This window comes from Prunus dulcis, chromosome 3 (assembly GCF_902201215.1).
Source record: "Prunus dulcis chromosome 3, ALMONDv2, whole genome shotgun sequence".
NCBI classification, from domain to species: Eukaryota; Viridiplantae; Streptophyta; class Magnoliopsida; order Rosales; family Rosaceae; genus Prunus; species Prunus dulcis.
Window position 1 is genome coordinate 8885825 of NC_047652.1, and position 27814 is coordinate 8913638.

The following is a 27814-nucleotide window of genomic DNA, read 5'->3' on the forward strand; positions in this document are numbered from 1 at the left end:
GTCGAATGATGTTACGGCCTCTAGAATTATACTTTTTTGGCCCTTTCTATTCCCATAATCTCCTTGCCAAACAGTTGGGCAATTCTTCCATTGCTAAAACAACTTCTTCCTTCTCTTCATCTAGCTCACGATCTTCTTTAGCACGTCTGCATCTGATTTCTTCATCTTCTTGTTATTGCCTCTCAAAAACACCCTCCTAAGGTTAGACATTGAGAGTAGAATGTGTTTTGTAAAATATGAGAAATGAAAGGATAAAGAAGATATGGTGTGAGAGGTCTGAGTTGAGAATGTAGTTTTATAGAGGGATTTAGAAGATAGATATGACACGTGGCACAATTTTAAAGGGTGAAAATCTAATATGAAATCTGAGATTAGAATTTTTTAAATAAATATCCAAAAATCTTATCTGAAATGAGACACGTGGCTCAATTTAGAGGGTGAAAATCTTATCTGAAATATGAGATTACAGTTTTTTTTAATAAATATTCGAAAATCTTATCTGAAATGAGACATATGGCAACGGACAATCTTATCCGAAACTTGAGATCTGATTGTTATAACAACATATGGACACGTGGCAACCGAAAATCTTATCCGAAAATTTAATTCAAAAAATTTATCTAAAAATGTTATCTGAAATTTTAGGTGAGAATTTTATAATAAATAGTGACACGTGGCAACCGAAAATCTTATCCGAAAAGCTTATCAAAATTAATGGTTTAAGAATAAAAAATAGAAAATAAATTAAAGTGAATAGTAATTTCCCTTACCTTTGCCTTTTGGGGTGGAAGCAAAAAAAGCAAGGCTGCCACTATTCAAGTGAATAGTGACAAACCTTGCCTTGCCTTGCCTTTACCTTGCCCTTGCCCTTTGGGGGTGGAGGTGCTCTTATGTATGCTAATTTCTCTTATGCAAATAGCTTAGTTGCCTTTTGATCCAAAAAAAAAAGAAAAAGATAGCTTAGTTGTCGACGGCAATTATGGCCGTTCGATGAACTTTAATGACTGAGATTAAAATGTAGGTTTAAAAAGGTTACATATAAGAATGGGTATAAAAAAACCCCTTGCACAAGAATGGGTGAAAAGAAACCCAAATTTGAAACCCACAAACCAAAAATTAACACAAAGATTTGAATGCAGAATCGCTGAAAAGTGCCAAGAAACCATCAATTTGAAAGCTATGTTTTGGAATCCGGCTAGTTGTGCGAATCCACGAAAGTCAAAAGGCAACTCCATATGTTACCAATAAAATCAGTTACATAATTTGAGTGGAAAAGATGAAGGTGTATTGTAAGAGCAAATGTTACAACGAAGTGGCGAAAGCAAATCGTCTATTTTGAAAGTGATAGAAAGTGATAAGTGCCAATATTCAATTGTTACATTTGAGAAAACCCTAAGTTGCATTTGGGATCAGCATTTGGTAATATGTAAGTAATTGAGTGTAATTTCAGTTTTGATAAAGTTAGGATTTTTGTAATATATTTGCTATTAGTGGTGCATGATTTGGCGTTTTGTAATATGATGATGATAACGAAAGTAAAGAAATTGAAATATAACCCATATGATTGAAATGAACATCATGTCAATAATGAGTTAGTAATTGAGCACTTTGTATTGACAAGGAATAAACTATGAATGAATTGGTAGAAAATAAAATTTGAAAGTACATAAAAATCTTGAAAATGGATTGTGAAAATTTTGTGATATTACTATCAAGTGGGACTAAGCTTAAATTGAATTTAAATTTCTATGTGTGTATAATAACTTATGTGTTGTGCATTTGAAATTATTAATACTTGTACAAAAGTATTATGTTCAAATTAAGTGTAGTTAGCTGAATGAATGATGTGTTAAATAAATAATGAAGTTGTATTTGTGTAAGAATTTTCAAGAAATGAGATCTAATGTGGAGGTAGTATGACCAGAATCATAAGGCATATGTTGCACGGGTAAATAACTGCTCACATGCAAGTTCATGCCTAACTGCAATTTCATCGAAATTGACCAAAGAATAGTTAGAGCAATTCAAAAACTTATGCTTTCGTCATCTTGCAAATATTGTTAAAATTCAGTTTAGCAAGCAAATTGTACATGAGATGGCTTTGCATCGAGTCGCCAGGCTTAGTGTGAAAGACTTGGATGAATTGATTTTCTTGATAGGGTATGACATTGCTCAGTTCACTTGTCATGACTTCTGTTTGATTACAAGGCTTTGCTTTGGGGAGGAGCCTAAAATAGAATGTGAAGAAGATAGTGATAAAATCATACTTAAGGAAAGATATTTTGGCAGAGGAATTGCATGTTCTGATTTAGAGATGAAGTATTTTTGGCTTGCATAGATACCAATTTTTTGAAAGGCGAGGCATTGAAAAGAGGCGTTTTATGTCTCTCAAGGTGAGACGTAAGCCTTTTAAACATTCAATTATGACAAATAAATATTAAATATATGTAAAACATATGATTCATATACGTGTTGGGAGGTCACTGATTCATAACCACAACTTTGATTAATATATGTACAAGCTATCAAGCGTCTCTTCAAACCCTAAATTGATTTATTCACGAATTAGAGACAATCAAATTCATATATATTTAAGATAGACTTGGCATCTTTGTGTTGAATAGATGGAATAGAGGCATGAGAGCTATCAAAGAGAGAGTTGGGTTAGAAATACGGGAGCTAGTGTCAAAATTGAAACAAGGGCCTGTTTGGTACCTATCCAAGTAGGAAACTCAAAAAATGTTATTTTTAAAATTCATGTATAAATTTGTAACAACTTCATAATTCAGGGGATTTTACGTAGTTGATCCTATTATCATAATCATTAATAAAAGCCAATTTGCAAGCGGGTTAGCTCATGTTAAAATTGAGTGGGGTTAGGGCAAGTCCACCGCACAAAGCATACTCGGGCAGGAAGGGGCCCAAGGGTCAAATTGCAACTCCAGCGCACTAAGTCCAGCCCGGGCAAGAGGTGGGTCCCACGAGCCTAGGCAAGCCCAAGGGCAAGAATCGCCTGAGTTGTTGCCCGAAGGCTGCTGACACAATGCTTTACTTCCCAAAATTGAAAAAAATGCCAAAAATTTCAGAATTATATATATATAAATACCTAGCTATATTCTTTACTTCCCGCACCAAAAAATCTATACAAATTCATCTCCTCATATCTCATGTGAATAGTAATTGAACTTGCCCTAGCCCATAGAGGTGGAAACAAAATTGAATAGTGGCAGCATTTGCCTTACCTTTGCCTATAGGGGTGGAAGTGCTCTTACCATCGTGGTTGTAAACCCTAGGGTTTCTTTCCTCCCAATAACAAAAAAATAAAAAAAGAATGTAATGTAAACTTGAAAAAAGAAAAAAAAAACCTAAGAAAAGAAAAAAAGTGCTGAAAGGAAAAAAGCGAAGAAGCACCAGAAAAGACCGGCTGAAAGGAAAAAGGCTTCCGTTGGAGGGAGCAAGGTCTAGGTTTAAGTTTCAGTGAAAATGAGAGAAGAAGAAGAAGAAGAAGAAGAAGAAGAAGGGGTTTGAAATGCAGCCTTACGGAATACGATCAATGCTGAAGGAGGGGCACACATACCTCTTCGGTTTGGACTAAGCGGTGGTGAAGAACATCGATGCCTGCAAGCAACTCTATGCCATCACTTGAACTTCTCTAGGTCCCAATGGTATCGCTTTCTTACTCTAAAACTTATAGTCTCTGTTTACCAGATTTGAACTCAGTTCGTTTCTTAAAATTTATTTTTGTAGTCACTACTGCTCAGGTATGAATAAGATGGTTATCAATCATTTAGACAAGCCCTTTGTGACAAATGATGTTGCCACCATTGTCAATGAGCTTGAGGTTCAACATCCTACTGCCAAGCTTTTGGTTTTGGCAGGCAGGGCTCAGCAAGAGGAGATTGGTGATGGTGCTAATCTGACCATTGCTTTTGCTGGGGAGCTCCTACAAAACGCAGAGGAGCTTATAAGGATAGGCATGCACCCAAGTGAGATCATCAGTAGGTACAATAAAGCCATAAAAAAAGGTTTGCCAATGATTTGCTGATTGGTTACTCATTTGGGTTATTAGAATTCTTCCGTTCTGATTATTTACTCGCTTGTTGGAATATTTCAGACAATCGAAATCCTAGATGAACTGGTGAGCCAGGTTCTGAGAATATGGATGTCCGTAACAAAGAAGAAGTGATTTCTAGAATGAAGGCAGCTGTTGCCAGCAAGCAGTTTGGACAAGAAGATATCTTATCCTCACTTGTTGTCGATATAAGTATAACTTGCATACCCTTATTTGTTAGTGCTTAATTTCTATGTCAGCTGCTCCACTATTTAGGAGAAAAGGAAAATAAAGAACAATAATGTGTTACTAAGCAAGTTCTGATGGTAGATTTTTTATTGGCAATATAGGCATGCATACAAGTATGCCCCAAGAACCCAACAAACTTTAATGTGGATAATGTACGTGTTGCAAAGATTGTGGGTGGGGGTTTGCATGACTGTACAGTAGTTCGAGGTATGGTATTGAAAACCGATGCTGTGGGGAATATAAAGTGAATGGAGAAGGCCAAGGTTAGCACACTTCTGTTTTGAAAAATTTGTTTATAGGTATATTGATTTTTGCTTAACATATATATATATGTAATGAAGTGTTGTGTTTGATCATGGTCTATTATTAATTCTGACAGATTTACTCATTCAGTGATTGCTTTGAGTTGTCCTTTTAGTAATTTTTGTTTAGCATTGAGTTGTATTTTGATTCTTTTAAAGTATGTTAAATGTTTCTTTTGTATATTGTTGAATTATAAAAATAGGTTGGGTTTGGTTAGCTAAAATTATTGTTAATGTTGTGTTTGTATTTTGAGCTACTGATTCAGAAAATATTGACGAACTTTGTATCCTTGGGTTTCTGCTTAATAGTATGTTTTTATTGAAGTTTATAATTCTTTATACTTGGTCATACTTGTTTTCGTTATGTGATCCAGTTGCTGTTTTCTTTATGATAAAAGCTTTCAAGCCTTTTATGTGGTGTAAATGTATGGTTCATGGGTTTGGGTTTCTAAGCTTTGTATATTTGTTTACACCTTTTCAGGTTGCTGTGTTTGCTGGTGGTGTTGATACCTCTGCAATTGAGACCAAAGGAACTGTCCTAATTCATACTGCTGATCAGGTACTTTTTGAAAAAGAAGATCCATTCTGGATTGTAGTTATCTTTGAGAACTGTTAACTGTTCATATTGGATGAGTTTTTAAACTCTCAAGTTCTTTTGTAATGATCCTAGTATGCTTTATTGTTAACTGTTTTGACCTTTTCTTTCTCTTGGGTTGGTAGTATCATATCTGATTCCTGTTACTGTAGTCTTTGCATATTAAAGTTTTGTGCATATTAATTTTGATCTTCCTAACTTGCTTGTCTTGGATACAGAAAATGCATTTGCCTTTCTGTTTCCATAATTTGTTTGCAAAGATAGGTTTTATGTCTCACATGGCTTCTAATAAGCCTTGTATTGGCATCTTCTAGCAAGAAAATTATGCAAAGACTGAAGAAGCTAAAGTTGAGGAGCTCATCAAAGCAGTTGCTGATTCAGGTGCGAAAGTAATTGTGAGTGAAACAGCAGTTGGAGAGATGGCACTGCATTTCTGTGAGCGTTACAAGTAAGTATCAATTTTCTACTGTCTTGTCATACATGCATGCATATCCACTAATGTTGTACTTGACTTTAGATACACACTTACATATGCAATACCCCCTTGAAGTTATTTGGGTCTCTTAGAGATCCATTAGATATGGTAGTGTTTTACTTTTTGGGTTATTGATTCCAGGCTTATGGTGCTGAAAATTAGTTCTAAATTTGAATTGATTTTGTTGTACAACAGGTGCTGTTGCTATTTCAATTTTAATAGAATTTGAAATTTTATGAGAACTGTATTGAGTGCTTCCTAATATACTTTTAATGTTTGCAACAGTTGAAGCTTTGCCAGCCTAACCCAGATGATCTGGGATATGTTGACTCAGTGTCGGTCGACGAAATTGCTGGTGTTAGGGTATGTTAAAAATCTTTTCATGGACATCAGTGTTTTCAGAGACAAGGTGTTGGCGAAAGGCATTACATGTCTTGCAGAACGTGGCATAAGCCTTTTGAGACACATTAGTTTTATTGAAAAATCTATAAACTATATAAAAGAATTAAAATCAAGTATTAACTTTCATTCAAGGATAATAAGCAAGTATAAAACATTGATTTACATAGTATTTTGTCGATAAATCTGCTTATTCTTGCCCCATTTGTTTTCTCCTATTTCGTTTTAACATGTCCAATGATTTGTCATGTCGGTCACTGTTGTGAAGAATGAAGAAGGTGGTAACTCTATATCTACTGTACTTCTACGAGGGAGTACTGATAGTATATTAGATGACCTGGAAGGAGCAGTTGATGATGGAGTGAACACTTACAGGGTAAATTACAAGGAACATTCAGAATTTTGTATGTTCTTGTTAGGCTGGTTTTGTTTTACCTCTTCAATCATTGTTAGCATATGGTTCTCTGGAACTTTTGAATAAATTGTTTAATCAGATGTCCAAACCGTTGGAATTAATATCTTATTGTCGTAATGCATTTCATTTTCAGGCAATGTGCAAGGATAGCCGCATTGTTCCTGGAGCGGCAGCTACTAAAATTGAGTTAGCTAAGAGAGTAAAGGAATTCTCTTTTACAGAAACAGGGTAAATGGCGTGAATTATGATTTTCTCAAGACGTTGTCCCTGAAACATAAAATAGAATATTGGTGTCTAGACCAACTATTGGAACTTGATTTTGTAATCATTTTCCCAGTCATAGATTTCTGATTGGGCAGTAGTGCAATAACCCACTATAGAAATAATGGTTTTGCAGATTAGATTAGTATGCTATAGCAAAATTTGCCGAAAGCTTTGAGATGGTGCCTAAAATGCTAGCTGAAAATGCTGGGCTTAATGAAATGGAGATCATATCCTCTATATATGCTGAACATGCATCAGGAAATACCAAAGTTGGCCTCGACTTGGAGGAAGGCCGTTGCAAAGATGTGTCAACTCTTAATATTTGGGACCTCCACATAACAAACTACTATATTCTTTAAATAAAACAAACTATTAACACTACAAGAAAAAGGTCCTTTAACAACGCGCAATGTGTGTTGTGAAAACATATTGACAACATGCGGCGCACGTTGTTGAAGCCGATGTCGTTAAAAGGTTTAGGGCTTTCGACAACACGCATTACACGTCGTCGTTTATTTTGGCGCTCGTTGTGAACAACATTAACCACAACACTCGCGCATTGTGGGAGCGATTAACAACAACGTGCCTAGCATGTTGTCTTATAATATTACGACAGCGTGTCTGAGCTCGTTGTTGTTTATGTTTTGACAACAGCCAATGCTCGTTGTTATATCAAATATATATATTTTTAATAATTATCAAAATTACCTGATATAATTTATCTATAAATTGAAGCTCTATGATAAACATAAATATTTCCTTACTTCACATTCATAAGACAGCCCAAAATACAAAGCTTTCATTCAAAAGATAAATAAGGAGTTCCATACATATTAGAAAGATATATTCATCCCAATTCTAATTGTGCAAAATGATTGTTCTATGCCTATAATTACAATTCAAAATCCTTGTCAAAATAATCTAAAAACATGATTGATTGCACTTAAAGATCATGCTGAAACATGCTTTAGAAACTTGGTTAGTTGCACCTCAAAATCCTTGTCAAACTGTTGAGTATCGGAATCTGAAAGCCTTGTCAAACATGGTCTAAGCACCTGAAAAATGTAACATACGTAGCAAAAAAGAGATTAGTACGTTATATAGAAACTTTGAATGTTCAGCAATGTCAAAGTAAATAGAAAAATACCTTAGTTAAGCAATTTTATACAGCTTTTTGGCCATGCAATAGTACTGCCTAAAGCTTCACCAAGTCTTCGCGCTTCATCTGTGGGTCTATACAAGTTAAGTTCTTCATCAAGCACTTCATCAACCCAAACCTTCCAACAAACACGTCCAATAGGCATATAATGAACTTTAACAGTTGGGTCTGTTGAGGCAATATGTCCCTCAGCTACAACTTGCTCCAACTCACAATTGTACCAGTGTAAAAGTTGACATCTTCCATATTCAACATTGCTACTTTGACCACATCTTGCATTCACATTGTAACTTTTATCTTGTACATGACGGCTTCCTTGTTGTGACCATATGAAATACAATGGAAGATAACAATAATTTAGAAATTATAAGCTATCTCACAGATTATTATATCATGCTATAATTATCATGAAAAATACGTACTTGAGGAGTACATGCATGTGCACTTATCGTATCCTCTACATTCTTATTTTGAGGCTGTAAAAAGTTAAAGATAAGCTTGAGACAAAATTTTTGATTTAATAAATAACTATATGAACAAATGCTTCATAGATTATTTTAAGAATTTTATACCTCTTGAGACATTTTAATAAATGCTTCAAGTTTGGCTTCAATTAGCTCCATCCTTTGAGATTGAGATTTCACTACGGATTCAAGTTCTTTAACTCGTCCACTGCCTTGAATTACTACATCTACTCTAGAGGGTTTGCACCAAACCCAAGCCCTCGAACTCGGCCACGAGTTTCAGGTCCCAAAACTCTTGCGAAAGCATCATCTCGTATAGAATTTCTCGCGGGTGGATTCTCTTTCGACTCATTGCACGTCTTTATATCTTTCTATAACATATAAAACACAAGCTTAATAAACTAACATCACTTATGCAGAAACAAGAGCTTATTTTCTTATAAAAATTAATGCATCATAACCAAACCCCAATACTTCAACAAAATAAATCCCAGCAGCTTGAACTGACTAAGTCACATAGACAAATAATATTAATTTGAAACTTCCATTTGGTGTCTTACCAGTATGTTGCTAACAACTTCGTTAATTGGTGTACCATCCTTTCTCTCATACGCTTTTGTCCACAATGTCACTCTATTTTTTTCTTCAGGATTTGGATGATTTAATTTCTACATGAGAACAAATTAGGTATCTACTCGAAAAAAATTAAATTGAATATTTGGTCGTGTGCTTGGTAATCATACCATGTCATACTCCATACGGGCATAGCCTTTCGACTTATTGTATGTGTGTACTTTTGCTTCTTTCTCTCATTGCTTTAAACTTTTCACTTAGTTTCTACAAGAGACAACAAATAGTTACATGAGTAAAAAAAAAAAAAAAAGTTAGAAATTGATAAGAATACCTGAAAGTATAATTATTGCTAAGAAAGAAATACCCACTTGAAATTCCGCTCCAAGTCTTTCTTTGACAAATTTGTCCCAATCTTCCTTTGACTTTACATTGTCTTGCTACACAAGGGAAATGGCACGTGCCTTATGCTTTCTTTTACTTGCTTCACGAATTGTTGTTGTTATTTTTGATTTAAATTGTCTCCAATATTTCCCCATCATCCTAAAAATAAAATTTTTATGCTCATCTCCCACTATGTAGTTTTGCTATATTTTCAAATACAATAGTAGTTTAGTTTCTAAATATAGAACAAATCAAATAACAGTTTGGTATATAAAAAAAGAAAAAAGAAAAAAGGAAAAGCAAATATGAAGTAATGACCAAAGCTCATCCTTGTTTTTTTCTTTAAGGTCCTTCCAATTTGACAAAACAATAGGCACATGCGCTCGCGTTAAGACCCCAAGAAATGAGGCAAAAGACTTTGATTTTGGACCACATAGTTGTCCCCCGAGATTGAAACTAACTTCTAACCGTGATTTTTTGCCTTGGGGAATAACTGTCATTCTAGTAGGACCTCGCTTCTTTTTTTGTTCCTTGGTTTGTGTAACATTTTGAGCTTGTGCTGGCTGCTCTTCTACATCAGTAGCTGGATGAGTAGATGAAGAATTGGACCTCACATTAGATGTTCTAACCTCATTTTCACGATGTCTTCTAATTGTAGTTTCTGCTGCGAATTGTCTTGTTGTGTACCTCTTGGTTGTTTCTCTTTGTTATTCATCTTTTCATCACATATACGAATTCCTAAATTTCGACGTTGAGTTGCAATAGCCAATGCTTCCTTGAGTTGCTTTGCTGTTCTCTTTGCAATAATCTTAGAAGACTTCACAGCAAAAATACATAAATAAAATTATTACCAAGTATTATTCATTTTGAAGAAAAGTAAAAAAAAATTAGTCCTACCTTACAACCAGACATCTTGTGATATACTTTTCAAAAGACTTTGACAGCAACTTGTTTGTGCAAATAATCTCGCGGGAGAATATTCGCTTCTAGATCCTTCAACCTTCGATCTTTCTTCTCTCTCTTCCTCGATTCCTGTAAAAAAGATTGGAGTAAATAGACCACACCCGGGGGTGTTGGCCAAAGGCCCTCCGATGCCTAAGTTAGTTCGAGTGTTTGTAGGAAAACAATAGCTAAGCAAAGGGTACGGAGTTGTATGTAGGGTGTAAACCGGGTGGCCGGAGCCAGTGTGGTGGCCGGAGCCGTGTGGAGAAAATATGGAGAGTGGAGAGGGAGAGAGAGCTTCGGGTATCTTTCTCGGGTATTAGGAGTAGGTTTTCTGAAGTACCTTGAATGATGAATGAGGTCGTCTATTTATAGGAGCCTCGGGGCTAGGGTTTCGTAGGGATCGAGTTGGACTTGATAATATCCGAATTGATGATATTATCTCTTAAGAAGATAATATCTGAATTAAATGATATTATCTTCTCTTTATTAGGATAATATCTGAACTAATGATATTATCTCTTTAAATAAAGATAATATCATATTAATTAAGATATTTATCCCAATTAATTAATTAGCCAGATAAACTGGTTTAATTAATTAATTTAAGAGATAATCTTCTTTTCCACGTAGCGTGCCCTGATTGGAGACGAAATATATGCTCCCACACAACCAACCTGGAAAATAATAAGAAGTACATGATTTAGCTATGAAGTGACATATTATCCCTATATACTATCAATTGACAGTGAAATTTAATAAATCACCACTCATTGAAGTATAGTAGAATACAACACAAAAAGTTAGAATTCATTTATTTCATTGAACACAATACAACACAAAAAGTTAGAACTCATTTGTTTCATTGAACACAATACACCAAGTGAAGACATATATTTAATATTATCCTTTCACATCCAATCTTAGACGATTCATTGCACTACTCATCAAAAAACATTCCATGAACGTCCATCCGCACATATTGTTCATCCTCGTTATCATCATAATCAAGTCTTGATACATCAAATGGGGTAGATGTGCCACTTTCCATCTCATCGGATATCTCCAAGTCTTGAAATCCTTTGGGTAGTGCTTTCATGACAACATACCAACTAGATGTCTCATCCTCCCTAGAATAAAAAACTTGTTTAGCTTGTGATGCTAAAATGAAAGGATCCCTTTCAAATTGACTTTGTCCTTCGTGGAGGTTAACTAAGGTAAATCCATTATCTAGTTTGATACCATTCACAATGCTTGCCCAATCACACTTGACTAAGGCAATATAAAATTCATGATATGACAAGACTATGACTTCTTTCAAAACCCCATAATAAGCTACTTTCCCTGTGACTGGTGTATTGTCTTTTGCACTAGATATACAAATAGTTGTTGCTTCAAGTGAAACACCGCTGTCTTGTCGAGATTTCTCAAATTCTTTAGTGTGAAACCGAAGACCATTGATAACAAAACCAGAATATGAAACTGCATAGCGATCCATTTTAAAGTATTTGACACATTGTGGATCCTCTCCTCTGCCCTAATATGTCCAAAATGTAAGTATGTTTTTAGAGATAAGTGTCAATTACACAAAATTAAAAATCCACTAAGTATGATAAGATCTCTTACAACCTTAGCATCCAACCACGTGCCAAATGACTCCACGTGCTTTTTCTGTAATAAAGTTTCATTCTTTAATAGACATCTATTTGAATGCCTAAGTTCATCCAAATGCATCCTAACATAGTAAGTAATTTGTTAGGAATTTCTTGAAATGTCACTTGCATGCAAGTTGCAAATTAGTAAAAAGGTTATAAAAACTTACTCTATATATGGCTCATTTCTGCCATACTGAATAGCACTTGGCGATGAGCAACTTGTAACATCTCATTTGTAAGAATTATTCTTTTTCCTTGAGATATTGGACGCCCTTCCAGCAGTAAACCATTTTCAAACTCTTCATTGCGTGCATTTCTAGAGCCTATATCAGCAGCTTGCTTTATATACTTGCTACATAGCAAAGCACAAAGTACACTCTTCAGCGAGGTAGCGTTCAGCCATACCCTTCCAGTCGTGCACGATTCATAACATATCCTTTCAACACTTTCATATACCTAAAACACCAATGAGTTACGATTGAAACAAATTTCATTTCAAGTTTAAAATGTATATTATTTTTAATAAATTGAAAACTACCTTTCAAATGGATACATCCAATGATATTGAACCGGTCCGCATAGACAAGCTTCTTGTCCTAGGTGGATTGTCAAATGCAACATTACGTCGAAGAAAGAAGGAGGAAAGAACCTTTCTAACATGCACAATGTATGTACAATGTCTTCCTCCAATTTTTCTAGTTTGTTTCTATCTACAACTCTTTGGCATAACTCATTAAAGAATGCACACAACTGGAAAATTGCAGTCCTTGGACCTTTAGGTAAAAGGCCCCTCAATGCCACTAATAGCAATTGTTGCATTAGCATGTGATAATCATGGGACTTCAGGCCAAATATCTTACTATCTTCCAAGGAGATACAATTTCCAATATTTGAACCATAACCATCGGGTAATTTTAAATTGGCAAGCCTCCAACAAAAAGTTTCCTTCTCTTTCTTTGATAGAGTGTGAGGTGCTGCAGATAGATAGAAACGCTTTCCTCTTTTCTTTGGGTGCAAATATTTTCCAATCATTTTCCAAGTCTTTACGAGATTTGATGCCATCCTTAGCTTTTCCCTTCATAAGTAAAAGTGTTCCAATAATACTCTCACAAATATTCTTCTCTACGTGCATGACATCCAAATTATGACGTAGAAGTAGATTCTGTAAATCAATAAGAAATATGGTGTTATAGTAGTCATTGCAATTGCTAACCTATGCCAAAAATATGAAATTAAAAAGAAACATTAGACACTAACTACTATATTATAATTTATGGCAGCTCAAAAAATATTGATCTTTTCTTCCATACATGGTCAAAAAAATTGGTATCTTTCATTTGATTCCTCTTCCTCTTCGTATTTTTTTCATTCTTTTCCTTGGTTTCCTTTTTTCCCTTCTTGTCTTTTCTTTGTTTGTTATTTCTTCCATTCTTGTTCTTTTTCCGCCAGTCAGTCATAATGCCATCAACTTCAAGAGAAATTTCTTCACCTGTAGAAATCTTTGGTCTACTCCTATCTTCATGATGTCCATTAAACCAACTCATTTTGTAATGATCCAAACCCGAAATTCATAATTAATGAGTAATTTTTTATGAGGAAAGACAAGTTTGCCCTTCGAATATTTTATTAAGGAAAAGTGGACTTTTTGACCATAAGAAATTTGACAATTCTACAGACACCGTTACGTAGAGCACGGTGAAATGAGTTCATAGACACATAGTGGGCCCGAATCGGAGTTGTAACGAGAGAGATATGGTCAAAAGAAACTCAGTGGCACAATTGTAAATATTTCGAAAAGGGATTTTATAAAAATAAGACTCTCTCTCTCTCTCTCTCTCTCTCTCTCTCTCTCTCTCTCGCGACCCTCTCCCGCGTTGTCCCCTTCTCTCCTCCGAAACTCCGGCCACTGGCCATGGCTGTGGACGGGGCCAGTACCAAAATGACCAGGAAGACGTCCTCTTCCAGCCCCAGCCAGCTCCCGCCTCCATCCGCCGCGGTTTCGCCGGAATTTGGAGAAGAAGCGGCCGGCGTCGTCCGATCTTCACAACCGCCGATCTCCCTCCTCCGGCCACCGTTTCCGTCGAGCCAGGCATGGATTTTGAACCTCTCGAGCTGTTCTAGCTGCCTGTTGGGTAGGAATTAATCAGTTCTCAGTGTAGCTATTGGATTTTCGAACTTGAAAATTCTGCCGATTTTCGGCCTCCGTGATAGGCCACTTCCGGTCAGTTTTTGGGGTAGGTCCAAAAACAAAAGTGGTTCCAAATGTGGTGTTATACCTAGGATAGGAGTTTGGAGCCGTGATTTTGAGTTTTTCCGGCGATGCGTAATCGCTTTGGACACCCATCGCTGCCGAGGCATGCGGCGGTGGGTGGGCAAGGGTACTGCAGTGGCACTGTATCTTGCAATCCTTAGGTTGTCACGAGCGCGTAGGAGTTTGCGGATCTCAATTTGGATACCGTTTGAGCCTCGAACGAATTTTCTATATTATGTGATTTCCGAGTTTAATACTGTTGAGCCGTTGGATCGTACTCAATTTCAGATATGTTATTCTACATAATTCTAGAATCGTGTAGGATTCGACGGATTGAGAATCGGAGTCCCGGATACTCCAATATCGCGAACCCTAGGGCTAGGGTTTAAAAATTATGCAATTACACGATCGTGGTCAATCCGACCGTCCAATTCAGACCAAACTAGTAGGACATGGTTACTTAAATGTGAGGAACTTAAAGGAACTCTCGGATTGGTAATTGGAGGTCGTGGACCCCACGAGGTTCCGTATTGACTAATATGGAAGTTTATAGCTTAGTGAAGTCTCGGGTCTTTTCAGACAGTTCTAAATATCTGAAATACTTAAGTGGGCATAAAAATGACGTTAAAGTTAGTGCACGGACTTCTAGGAGCCGGGGGTCAGGGTTTTAATTAAATACTTATACCGAGCAATTTTCTTAATTAAATATTTATGGTGGTTTAATCAAGCACCCCGGGCCAGGCAGACCCGCAGAAGGGACCTTCAGAAGGTCTAGTTAGCTCGGATCAGGAGTGAGTGGACTTTTATTTTATAAATGATTTTATGCAAATAAATTCCATTATTTGATCTTGAATAAGTTTTATTGATTGTGATTTTCCTAGCATGATTTATTGAATTTAAATATCTTTATTTATATGCTGCTTAGTTGAATATGCTAAAGAAAGATGGAAAGTAGAGATTGAGATTTATATCAGATAAAATGGCAGCATAGTGCCAGATTTAACAAAAAAATTCAGTTATTTATCAGAATTTTCAGAAACCTTATATTTTCTTAAGCCACCGTGGGTACCCAGTTACAAAAACAGTTTGCTTTCAGTATATGTTGCCTTCGGATATGACGATGTCTACAGACATCCAGTTTGATTTTAGTTTGTCAGTGCACTTGACATTTGCCTCACGAGTTTCGGGGACGCCCGGACCATGAGAGCTAGGATTGCGGATCAGGCTGACTATGGTCCCCTGAATCCTGCCAGTTTGCGACTCGGGTTGACTTTGTGTCACCGAGACCTGCCAAGGGAATTGACGGAATTAAAGGGGTACACCTCGGTGGTAGTTTTAAATTGATTACAGTGTTTTTATGTAAGTTTTATTGATCTTTGAATATGATTTGCATATACGTATATAAATATGTGAATGCCTTGATTTTAGTATGATTCAAGTACAGATTAAATAATCGGTTTTACATAACTGTTTTTATAGTGGGGGTTAGTATATTATTATGCTATTTTCTGAGCCTTTATTTTTGGCCACTCACATTTTTTTTTGAATGTTTTGCACCCCGAGGCTGTAGACGTGCACAAGAATCCACCACCGGGCCATTTTTCCGTCTTCCACACCTTTCTTTTGTTATAGAAGTTTTGTTTTGTAAAGGAATTAATTCATCTGTAAACTCTTAGTAATTGCTCTGATATGTTGTCCTAGATTGAGAATGGAACTGTTGGCATGTATATTTAAGTGCTGGCGGTTGGTTATATAGATATACATGCTTGTTTTGGACAGGTGTAAATTTGGGATTGAACAAATTACAGGGGAGACTCTGCCGAATTTTCGGTAGGAGTCAAGGCTAGTTTTAATTAGAAGGGCAAATAGGTCAATTGTGCCCGACATTCGCCAAGTGTCGGACACGCACAAGGTTCGACTCGAATTCCAAAGCAAAATTTAGATCGGGTCCTGTCAACTTGGTATCAAAGCATTAGGTTTCACTTCCTGTAAACTTTGCCCCTTGTGCATTCTCATTTTTCTGAAAATCCATGTCTCATGACAGTACAGAAGGGCCCTAAGCGTGGTGGTGTCCGTAGAGGGACTAGACAGTTGTCCCGACAAAGGGGATAGGATCCCCAGCTCGGGCAGGAGGAAGTTCCTATTCCGGCACCGGTACCTGAACCGGTAGAGTAGTCTATTGTTAGAGGCTCGTCAGGAGCCGTTCCGGCTGTGCCAACTATGCAGGGAATTCCTAACTTCCAGTAGACCTTGGAGTTGTTGGCTCAGGCTTTAGCCAGGACTGTGCAGCCCAGAGATCCCTCCGTGAGATATGCGGATCAAGTAAAGAGGATTGGGGGGCCACTGATTTTGATGGTGACGGTACCCCAGCAGGATGGAGCAGATCATGGAGGTCATGGCTGTTCCACAGAACAGTAGGGTTACTCTGGCCACCTTCTTCTTGATCAGAAATGCTAGACATTGGTGGGACTCGATTAAGAGGAGATACCAGGATCCTTTAACCACTATGTGGCAAGTATTTAGAGCCGCATTAGACAGTTAGTACTATCCACAAGTCTACCAGAATGTGAAGATGCAAGAGTTTTTACAGTTGGACAGAGGATAATGACTGTATCAGAGTACGAGGAAAAGTTTCATCTATCTAAGTATTGTCTTCCACTGGTGGAGAATGAAAGCAAGAAGTTCCAACTTTTCAGGATGGGGTTAAAGGCCTCCATCCAGATATTGTGATCAGTCTGAGGTTGACTAACTTCGGTGATGTGGTGATGTCTGCCTCATTGATTGAAAGCAGCTAGATGATGGTCAGACCACGGGGTGAACTCCGTAGGCAGCAATTTGATATAGATGGTCCTAGTGAGGGATCATCGGATCATCTAAGAAAGGCAGTTACATTTTTGGATCATCGAGTGGCCGCAATTATGGAGGCTACCAATCTGGATTCAGTTCCAGCGGAGGTTTCAACCAAAGTAGCAGTTCTGGAAACTGCTCTTGGGTTAGTGTAGCTAGAGGTACTGGAAGACAGTTGTTGTCAGGATCTAGCAAGGGGAGTCGCCCCCAATGTGCCAGGTGTAGTAGGTTCCATTATGGGCCTTGCCAGTAGGGCACTACTGGATGCTATTACTGTGGACAGTCTGGACATCTTCGAAAGGATTGCTCGCTGTTCCTTCAGAATAGAGAGATTACAGTTGCATCGACTCCAGGGACAGGTATGCAGGGTAGATCACAGGAGATACCAGAGTCGGTGGAGCCTTTGTCCAATGGGGGAGCCCAGACCAGTGTAGCCAGTCGAGGCAGCAGTCAGCCAAGGGGAAGTGGTGGACGTTCCAAGGCCACAGGCAGAATGTATAACATGTCCCAACAGGAAGCATATGCATCGCCTGATGTAATTATAGATTTAATCCCCTTCGGCATGGTTGACTTGGATGTCATTTTAGGGTTGGATTGGTTGGCCAGACATCATGCCTCAGTAGATTGCCCAGGAAAGGGTGCTCAGGATACATAGCACAGGTAATTGATACCAGAGATAATGAGTTGAGATTGGAAGATATTCCAGTAGTATAGGAATTTTCAGATGTTTTCCCCGAGGATCTTCTTGGATTACCTCCTCATCGGGAGATCAAGTTCATTATTAAGCTCGCTCCAGGAACGAAGCCTATTTCTCGGGCACCATACAGAATAGCACCAGCAAAGTTGAGGGAGTTAAAGACTCAGTTGCAGGAGCTGGTAGATAAGGGTTCGACCTAGTTTTTCTCATTGGGGTGCCCCAGTGTTAATTGTGAGGAAGAAGAATGTCACCATGAGGTTATGCATTAAATTCAAACAGCTGAACAAGATCACAGTATGGAATAGATATCCATTGCCTCGCATTGATGACTTGTTTAATCAGCTGAAGGGTGCCAAGGTATTTTCTAAAATTGACCTGAGGCCTAGATATCATCAGTAACGGGTTAGAAAAGAGGATATGCCTAAAACAGTGGTTCAAATAAGGTATGGGCACTTGAGTTCCTGGTGATGCCATTTGGGTTAACGAATGTGCCAGCTGCAGTTATGAACCCCCCAGAACAGAGTGTTTTGGCGTTACTGAGATCGCTTCATGATTGTGTGCATAGATGCATGCTGGTGTATTTTAAAAGCCAGAAGGCACATATGAAGAATTTAAACGTTGTGTTGAGGACGTTGAGAATGAGGAACTTTGTGCCAAATTCAGCAAGTGTCGATTTTGGGTAGACAGAGTGAGTTTCTTGGGACACATGAGCTCTGCAGAGGTCATTTTTGTTGATCTTCAAAAGATTGAAGCAGTAGTAAATTAGCTACGGCCAACCAGTGTTACTGAGATACGGAGTTTTCTGGAGTTAGCCTAGTATTACCGTCGCTTTGTAGAAGGGTTTTCCACCATAGCAGCACCTCTCACCTATTTGTGGTCAGATAAGTGTGAAGAGAGTTTCATCGAACTCAAGACCAGGCTGACCACTGCTTCGATTTTAGCACTTCTGGATGTTAGTGGGAACTTCGTGATCTACAGTGACACATTGCAACAAGGACTTGGGTGTGTGCTAATGCAGCATGGTGAAGAAGCATGAACTGAATTGTCCTGTTCATGATGTGGAACTAGCCGCAGTAGTTTTTACTTTAAAGATTTGGTGGTATCATCTTTATGAGGAAACATGCTAGATCTTTACAGATCACAAAGGTTTACAATATTTATTCACCCAGAAAGAATTAAATGTGAGGCAAGGAAGATGGTTAGAGTTGATAAAAGATTATGACTGCACCACTGAGCATCACCCAGGAAGAGCTAATGTTGTTGCAGATGCACTCAGTAGGAAATCTTCAGGATCTGTAGTTTATCCTCGAGGGTGATATTTACCATTGATGATAGAACTGAGGAAGCTCAGAGTTGGGCTAGATACGGATAATCAGGAAGCACTGTTAGCCACTCTCCAGGTAAGATCAGTGCTAGTAGAACGAATACTCGCAGCTCAATCCCAAGATCCTTTAATTTGCACGCTGCGAGTAGAGGTTGCAAATGACGACAGAACGTATTGTTCTGTAAGAAAGGATGGAGCGTTGAGGGTAGGTAACAGTTTATATGTCCCTAATGATGAAGTTTTAAAAATGGAGATTTTTGAGGAGGCCCATGAGTCAGTGTTGGCGATGCACCCTGGAAGCACAAAAATGTATCATACTCTGAGAAAGCACTACTAGTGGCCTTTTAGGAAGAAAGAAATAGCAGAGTATGTCAGAAGGTGCTTAATTTGTCAGCAAGTGAAAGCTGAGCGACAGAAGCCATCAGGGCTATTGCAACCACTTCCAATTCCTGAATAGAAGTGGGAGCGACTGGATGTTGTGTTCAAACTTCCCTGAACATAGAGTAAGCAGGATGAAGTGTGGGTAATTATGGATCGACTCAACAAGTTTACTTATTTTCTGCCAGTGAGAGCCAAGTATAGTTTAAATCAATTGGCTAAGATTTTCATAGATGAGATCATGAGACTTTATGGAGTACTAGTATCCATTGTTTTAGATCAAGGCCCACGATTTACATCCCGTTTTGAACTAAGTTAAATGAAGCTTTTGGAACCCAATTGCAATTTAGTCCTACATTTCACCCCCAGACAGATGGTCAGTCTGAGAGAACGATTCGGACTTTGAAAGGTTTGTTGAGAGTTTGTGCACTGTAGTTTCGGGGTGATTGGGATAAGAAGCTACCACTTATGGAGTTTGCCTATAATGACAGTTGTCAAACGAACCGATCCCAGGTTTGTCTATGAAGAGCAGATCTAATTATATTAGTGTCTATAATTGATTTGTCTCCAATTGATGCCTTCTATGGGAAACAGTATAGAACACCCTTATATGAGGATGAAGTGGGTGAGCATGGGTTAGTGGTGTCTGAACGTTTAGTAGAGAATAAAGAAACATATTGGATTAATCAGTGAAAGGCTCAAAGTGGCCCAGGATTGACAAAGAGTTATGCAGATAATAGAAGAAAGACCTTCAGTTTGAGTGTAGTAATTGGGTATTCTTAAAATTATCACCTTAGAAAGGTGTAGTGAGATTTGGGAAAGCGGGGGAAACTAAGTCCTCGCTATATCGAACCCAATGAGATTATAAAGCGTGTGGGCCCAGTAGCTTACAGGCTTACTTTGCCTGCAGATCTATCACAATGGCTTGATGTTTTCCATATCCCAATGCTCCGAAGGTATATTTTCGATCCCTCTCATGTGTTAGAAGAATAACTAGTAGAATTGGAGGGTGATTTCACTTATGGGGAGCAACCAGTTCAGATTTTGGATTGGAAGTGTTTAGCTTTCAGCGAAAAAGGCTACATGGAACCCGAGTAGTAGATGCGGGAGCAGTCCCTTCCCTTCTTCGAGTGACAGGTGTGTAAATTTCGAGAACGAAACTTTTATAAAGGGAGTAGGTTGTAATGACCCAAACCCGAAATTCATAATTAATGAGTAATTTATTATGAGGAAAGACAAGTTTGCCCTTGGAATATTTTATTAAGGAAAAGTGGACTTTTTGACCCGAAAGGAATTTGACAATTCTACAGACACCGTTGCGTAGAGCACGGTGAAATGAGTTCATAGACACGTAGTGGGCCCGAATCGGAGTTGTAACGAGAGAGATATGGTCAAAAGAAACTCAGTGGCACAATCGTAAATATTTCGAAAAGGGATTTTATAAAAATCAGATTCTCTCTCTCTCTCTCTCTCTCTCTCTCTCTCTCTCTCCCTCCCGCGACCCTCTCCTGCGTCGTCCCCTTCTCTCCTTTGAAACTCCGGCCATCGGCCACGGCTGTGGACGGGGCCAGTACCAAAATGACTGGGACGACGTCCTCTTCCAGCCTCAGCCAGCTCCCGCCTCTAGCCGCCGCGGTTTTGCCGGAATTTGGAGAAGAAACGGCCGGCGTTGTCTGATCTTCACAGCCGCCGATCTCCCTCCTCCGGCCACCGTTTCCTCAAGCCAAGTATGGATTTTGAACCTCTCGAGCTGTTCTAGCTGTCTGTTGGGTAGGAATTAATCAGTTCTCAATGTAGCTATTGGATTTTCGAACTTGAAAATTCAGCCGATTTTCGGACTCCGTGATCGGCCACTTTCGGTCAGTTTTTGGGGTAGGTCCAAGAACAAAAGTGGTTCCAAATGTGGTGTCATACCTAGGGTAGGAGTTTGGAGCCGTGATTTTGAGTTTTTTCGGCGATGCGTAATCGCTTTGGACACTCATCGCTGCCAGGGCGTGCGGCGGCGCTTGGACGAGGGTAGTGCAGTGGCACTGTATCTTGATGCAATCCTTAGGTTGTCACGAGCGCGTAGGAGTTTGCGGATCTCAATTTGGATACCGTTTGAGCCTCGAAAGAATTTTCTATATTATGTGATTTTCGGGTTCAATACTGTTGAGCCGTTGGATAGTACTCAATTTCAGATATGTTATTCTGCATAATTCCAGAATCGTGTAGGATTCGACGGATTGAGAATAGGAGTCCCGGATACTCCGATATCGCGAACCCTAGGGCTAGGGTTTAAAAATTATGCGATTACACGATCGTGGTCAATCCGACCGTATAGGAACTCTCGGATTGGTAATTGGAGGTAGTGGACCCCACGAGGTTCCGTGTTGACTAATATGGAAGTTTATCGCTTAGTGTAGTCTCGGATCTTTTCAGACAATTCTAAATATCTGAAATGCTTAAGTGGGCATAAGAATGACGTTAAAGTTAGTGCACGCACTTCTAGGAGCCGGGGTCAGGGTTTTAATTAAATACTTATACTGAGCAGTTCTCTTAATTAAATATTTATGGTGGTTTAATCAGGCACCCGGGGCTAAGCAGACCCGCAAGAGGTACCTTCAGAAGGTCTAGCTAGCTCGGACCAGGAGTGAGTGGACTTTTATTTTATAAATGATTTTATGCAAATAAATTCCATTATTTGATCTTGAATAAGTTTTATTGATTGTGATTTTCCTAGCATGATTTATTGAATTTAAATATCTTTATTTATATGCTGCTTAGTTGAATATGCTAAAGAAAGATGGAAAGTAGAGATTGAGATTTATATCAGATAAAATGGCAGCATAGTGCCAGATTTAACAAAAAAATTCAGTTATTTATCAGAATTTTCAGAAACCTTATATTTTCTTAAGCCACCGTGGGTACCCAGTTACAAAAATAGTTTGCTTTCAGTATATGTTGCCTTCGGATATGACGATATCTACAGACATCCAGTTTGCTTTCAGTTTGTCAGTGCACTTGACATTTGCCTCACGAGTTTCGGGGACACCCGGACCGTGAGAGCCAGGATTGCGGATCAGGCTAACTACGGTCCCCTGAATCCTGCCAGTTTGCAGCTCGGGTTGACTTTGTGTCACCAAGACCTGCCAGGGGAATTGACGGAATTAAATAGGTACACCTAGGTGGTAGTTTTAAATTGATTACAGTGCTTTTATGTGAGTTTTATTGATCTTGAATATGATTTGCATATACGTATATAAATATGTGAATGCCTTGATTTTAGTATGATTCAAGTACAGATTAAATAATCGGTTTTACATATTTGTTTTTACAGTGGGGATTAGTATATTCTTATGCTATTTTCTGAACCTTTATTTTGTCCACTCACATTTTTTTTGAATTTTTTGCGCCCCAGGCTGTAGACGTGCACAGGAATCCACCACCGGGCCATTTTTCCGTCGTCCGCACCTTTCTTTTGTTATAGAAGTTTTGTTTTGTAAAGGAATTAATTCATCTGTAAACTCTTAGTAATTGCTCTGATATGTTGTCCTAGATTGAGGACGGAACTGTTGGCATGTATATTTAAGTACTGGCGGTTGGTTACATAGATATATATGCTTGTTTTGGACAGGTGTAAATTTGGGATTGAACAAATTACAGGGGAGACTCTGCCGAATTTTCGGTAGGAGTCAAGGCTAAATTTAAAATAAGTTTTAATTAGAAGGGCAAATAGGTCAATTGTGCCCGACATTCGCCAAGTGTCGGACACGCACAGGGTTCAACTCGAATTCCAAAGCGGAATTTGGATCGGGTCCTATCATATTTTCTTGCGATATGGATGATTCGGAGCAAGAAATCTTCTATGACCCATGTATGAGAATTTATGACTATGTGTCAACCAATCAGCACATGTGTCTTTACGACAAATTGGACATGCAAATCTTCGTTTGGTAGACCATCCGGATAGGTTTTCATAAGCTGGAAAGTCATTTACTGTTCACATCAACACCGCTTTTAGGTTGAACTTCTCTTTACTAAATGCATCATACACCTTCACCCCATTATTCCATAGATCTTTTAAATCATCTATAAGTGGTGCCAAATAAATGTCAATGTCATTACCTGGCTGTTTTGGACCTGGGACTAGTAAAGTCAACATCAAACTCTCCTTAGACATGCATAACCAAGGAGACAAATTATATGTAACCAAAACAACTGACCAGTAATTATATCTAGAGCTAAGATCTTGAAAAGGGTTAAAACCATCCGTAGAAAGGCCAAATCTAATACTCCGAGGGTCTAATTCAAAAGAAGGCCACTTCTTGTTTATCCTATCCCATGCCAAAGAATCAACGAGATGTCTCATCTTACCATCTTGACTTTTATGTGTTGAGTGCCACCTTAATTGTTCAGCTGTCTCAGTTATTGCATACATCCTCCTCAATCGCGATATTATTGGAAAGTAACCCAATACTTTTGCAGGGACCCCTTTTCAATTTTAGAATTGCGTTGATTTACTTTCCATCTTGAAGAACCACATTTAGGACATTCCTCCACCATCTCAAGATCATGTCTAAATAGACAACAATCATTCATGCATGCATGTATCTTCTCATATCCAAGTTCAAATGCCTTAAATATCTTTTTGGTTGAATATAATGAACCAGGAAGTGTGTTATTTTCTGGTAGTATATCACCAAAAATTTGAAGCATTTCATCAAAAGCACTATCTGTTAGACTATTTGTTGCTTTATACTTCAATAAAGTTACAATTGCTGACATCTTTGTATACTTAGTACAACCAAGAAACAAAGGAGTTTCAACTTCTCTAACAAAATTTTCAATTTCTGCCTCTTTACTGTCACAAGGGTACCCCTCAACTTCATCATCTTGGAAATAAAAGTCATGGTAGAACCTATTTGCCTCGGGCATTTCCACATCTTCATATTGAACATCATCACTTAGACTTTCACCATGAAAAACCCAAGTGGTATAGGCAGGATCCATGCCTTTTATGACCAAGTGTTCATATACTAAATTAAAGTGGTGATGTTGTAGGTTTCTGCATTCCAAACAAGGGCATACTATAATATCTAAGTTTCCCGTATGTCTTTGTGCTACATTGACAAATTGACACCCTTTCTGGATTCATCTGAAAATCTATAATAAATTTTTATTTAATAGAAACAATAAATTTAATAGTACTCAAAACCTAATACTCTCTCAAGTTATATATGCTCAACCTGTTAAATTGTAGCCATTCTTTATTCATCTGAGAAACAAATTACACCAATCCTCTTCTCACCCAATATCTAAAAGAAAGTGATTTGGTTAAGTGAAAGACAAAATAAAAAGTTCCAAAAGTTGGGACTTTTTTCTGGGTAAATTAAATCAATGAGTACAAATAGATATATCCAAATTACCAGAACAAAACCAAAAGCTCGAAAACAATCAAGTAGACCAGTCACACCACTACAAACAAGAAATAGAAGCAATAGAGAAATGATTCAGGCGCTTCTCATATATCTGTTACTATATTCTATATATGAAGTAAAAAAAAGCTAAAATCAAATTAAGAGAGAAAAATAGTAGTGAGGAATTGAAATAGAGACCTTTGCATGAGTAGTAGTATTGGAGTTTATAGTTGGTGCCCACTTCTTAGTCCATTCAATTTCAAACAATCTCTTAGTGGCCCTGTACAATGTAGACATGCAAAAAAATAAAAAAATAATTGAGTATACATTTAACATATTGGAGGATTGAAAGAAATTGGAAACAATAAAGTAAGAACAAAAGCATATTATGGACTACTCCTTTAATTTTTTTTTCCCCTTAAATTTTTTTCTAAGATTAGGAGAGGGAGAGAAAAAAAAAAAAAAGTCTGTAACAAGAATGAAAAACAGGGAAGGAATCATGTTTGAAATGATTACCCAACTCCTAACATTAAAATGGTTAGCTGTAAAATTAATATATTCAAATCAAACTTACCAAAGTCTAAAATAGAAAATCTAAATTAAACAAAATTAAACTTACCCAAAATTTCTTTGATAAGAAACCAAACAAAGACATAATGGAGAACAAGAGGCAGGGAAGTAGGTACGCACCTAGCCTTGTCTGGCCATTCTATTAGAGTCAGGCTGATTTCTTTAAGCTTTAGAGTGAAAAGTGTGCTGTAGAGAAAGACATGGCCATTCAATTAGAGGCAAGCTTTGGATTTCTTTAAGCTTTAGAGAGATAACTAGTGCGCTGTAGACAATAGAGGAAGGGGTTCGTTAAAAAAAAAAAAGCGAATAGAAGAGGAAGAGGAAGGTGAATGGATGAGAGAGACTTGTTGGAACTTGTGAACACTTTTTAGGCCAAACCCATATAAAAGAACATGTTTTAGGTTTTGAGAAAGGGGAACTTTTTCGGGCAAAAATTTTCGCTCCCTTTTCAACCAATTTTTTTATTTAATAAATTAATATAATTTTGACAACATGCGTCGTGCGTTGTAGAACTTAAAACTACTACAACATGCAAGGATGCGTTGTGAAAATAGCTTTACTCTATATTTTGACAACACGCTATACATGCACGTTGTTATAAATTGTATAATGCAACGTGCTGCTTCTACGGGTTGTTAAAAATATTGTTCCACAACGCATATGAATGCACGTTGTTGATTACATGTTGTCATAAGGTATTTTTCTTATAGTGTAAACTATTCTAGAAATCATCATCTTCTGGGGGTTGGGGACGATAGACTTCATCCTCAAAGTTTAGCGAACGGGAAGAACTCTTTTCGATAATATCAGCTTGTTTCTGTTGGACCCATTGCCTTTTCGCCGGAGTTTGGATTGTGGCGGTTTCCTTAAACATAACCTTCCAATCTTTGTTCTCAATCATACAATCTTTGTAAGACCTCATAATTTCTTTGAGCTCTTTATCATCTTGAGATGACTCTTTCACAACAGCCTTTCTTTTTAGCTCCTTAGCTTTTTTGTGTCCCACAGGCCTTCGCCTTGGGTTTGAGGTTTGTGGGGGCGCTTGAGTTTCTAGAATGGATTCATACTATGAATCATCATCTACATAAATAGATTCACTCATTGGAGAAGTGTTCACAGAGGGGGAGGATTGGAACCCTTCAAAGGGTTGCCACTTATGAGCATGTTGAACAACATTCCAACAGTGGTCAAGGAGGAATTGCTTTCTTGGTCCTCTCGAAAAAAAGTCGTTTTGCATCAATAATCTACACATATTATATGCAAGAATTTAAATTAGTTGACAAAATATTAAGTTGGCAAAATAAAATTAAAAATTAAAAAAACCCACATTGTCATTTTCATTTTGGCCACTCTTGTTCAACCTTGCCACTTGAGTAAGACACTCGGAGAATTTGTTGCACATTTGGGAGATGTTCGTCCAACGCGATTTCAAGCTTTTTGATGATCTAACTTCTTGGGCATCGAGATGAAATTGTATGAATTGATCTCTTATTCGATTCCACATCGGGCCACTTGATTGACAATTCCCGATAATTGGATCTTCACTAATGATTATCCAAGCTCGGCATAGAGCAACATCTTCATCGATGGAGTAATTTCTACCTTTTTGTTTCGAACTTTCAGCCATTGATGGATTTGAGATTAACAAAAAAATTACAAAAAATTAAATAATCTAGTGAGTGAAAAAATTTGACAAATTGAGCAAGAGTGATAAAGATGTCGTGGTGTGTAAAAATTACGAGAGATATGATGGATATTTATAGGGAGAATTGAGTTGCAAATCTCTTTATTTTAAATATGAAAAAAAGACACAATATGACCATTTATAGCCGTTGGACATAATTTTGCCCGTTTATATCCTTTGTAATATAGCTGTTGACAAAACTTTGAAAATTTGGTTAATGGATGTGGGTCAACATGCTGTTGACAAACCAAATAAATGGCAAGTAGGCCTTGTACAATCGCAGGCAAGTGAGAAAGACCAAAAAAGTGGGCTGCAGCTTTTTTAATTCATGGGTCCCACTCGGTTTCAAGGGCTACAACCAAGCTCATACATTTAGCTACTACTCAAGTTTTAGAGCCCCAAATTTGCACCATTGGGGATGCCTTTTTAAGGAGAGTTTGTATTTATGGGAGCCTTGTGGTGGTTGAGCCCCAAATAGAGCCCCCATTGGGGATGGCCTAAGGGTCCTGCAATTTCATATCCCTCTTGGCAATTGCATATGAGTTAAAATGTTATTTTCCCATTGAGTTTGTTTGATATAATTTGACAATTTGCATATGAGTTGACATGTTATTATTTTCGATTGAGTTTATTTGATATGATACAATGCTTTTCTTGTTTAATACAGGTCATCATTAATTAGAATTATAAAATGGTAGGAAAGAACAGTGATGTGCATAATAAGGGTAAAGAGCCAAAAA

At 37.7% G+C, this 27814-nt stretch overlaps 1 pseudogene; it reads left to right on the plus strand.

Moving 5' to 3' along the window:
- Nucleotides 1–1276: 1276 nt before the first annotated feature.
- LOC117621694 lies at nucleotides 1277–7109 on the plus strand (annotated as a pseudogene).
- Nucleotides 7110–27814: the final 20705 nt, after the last annotated feature.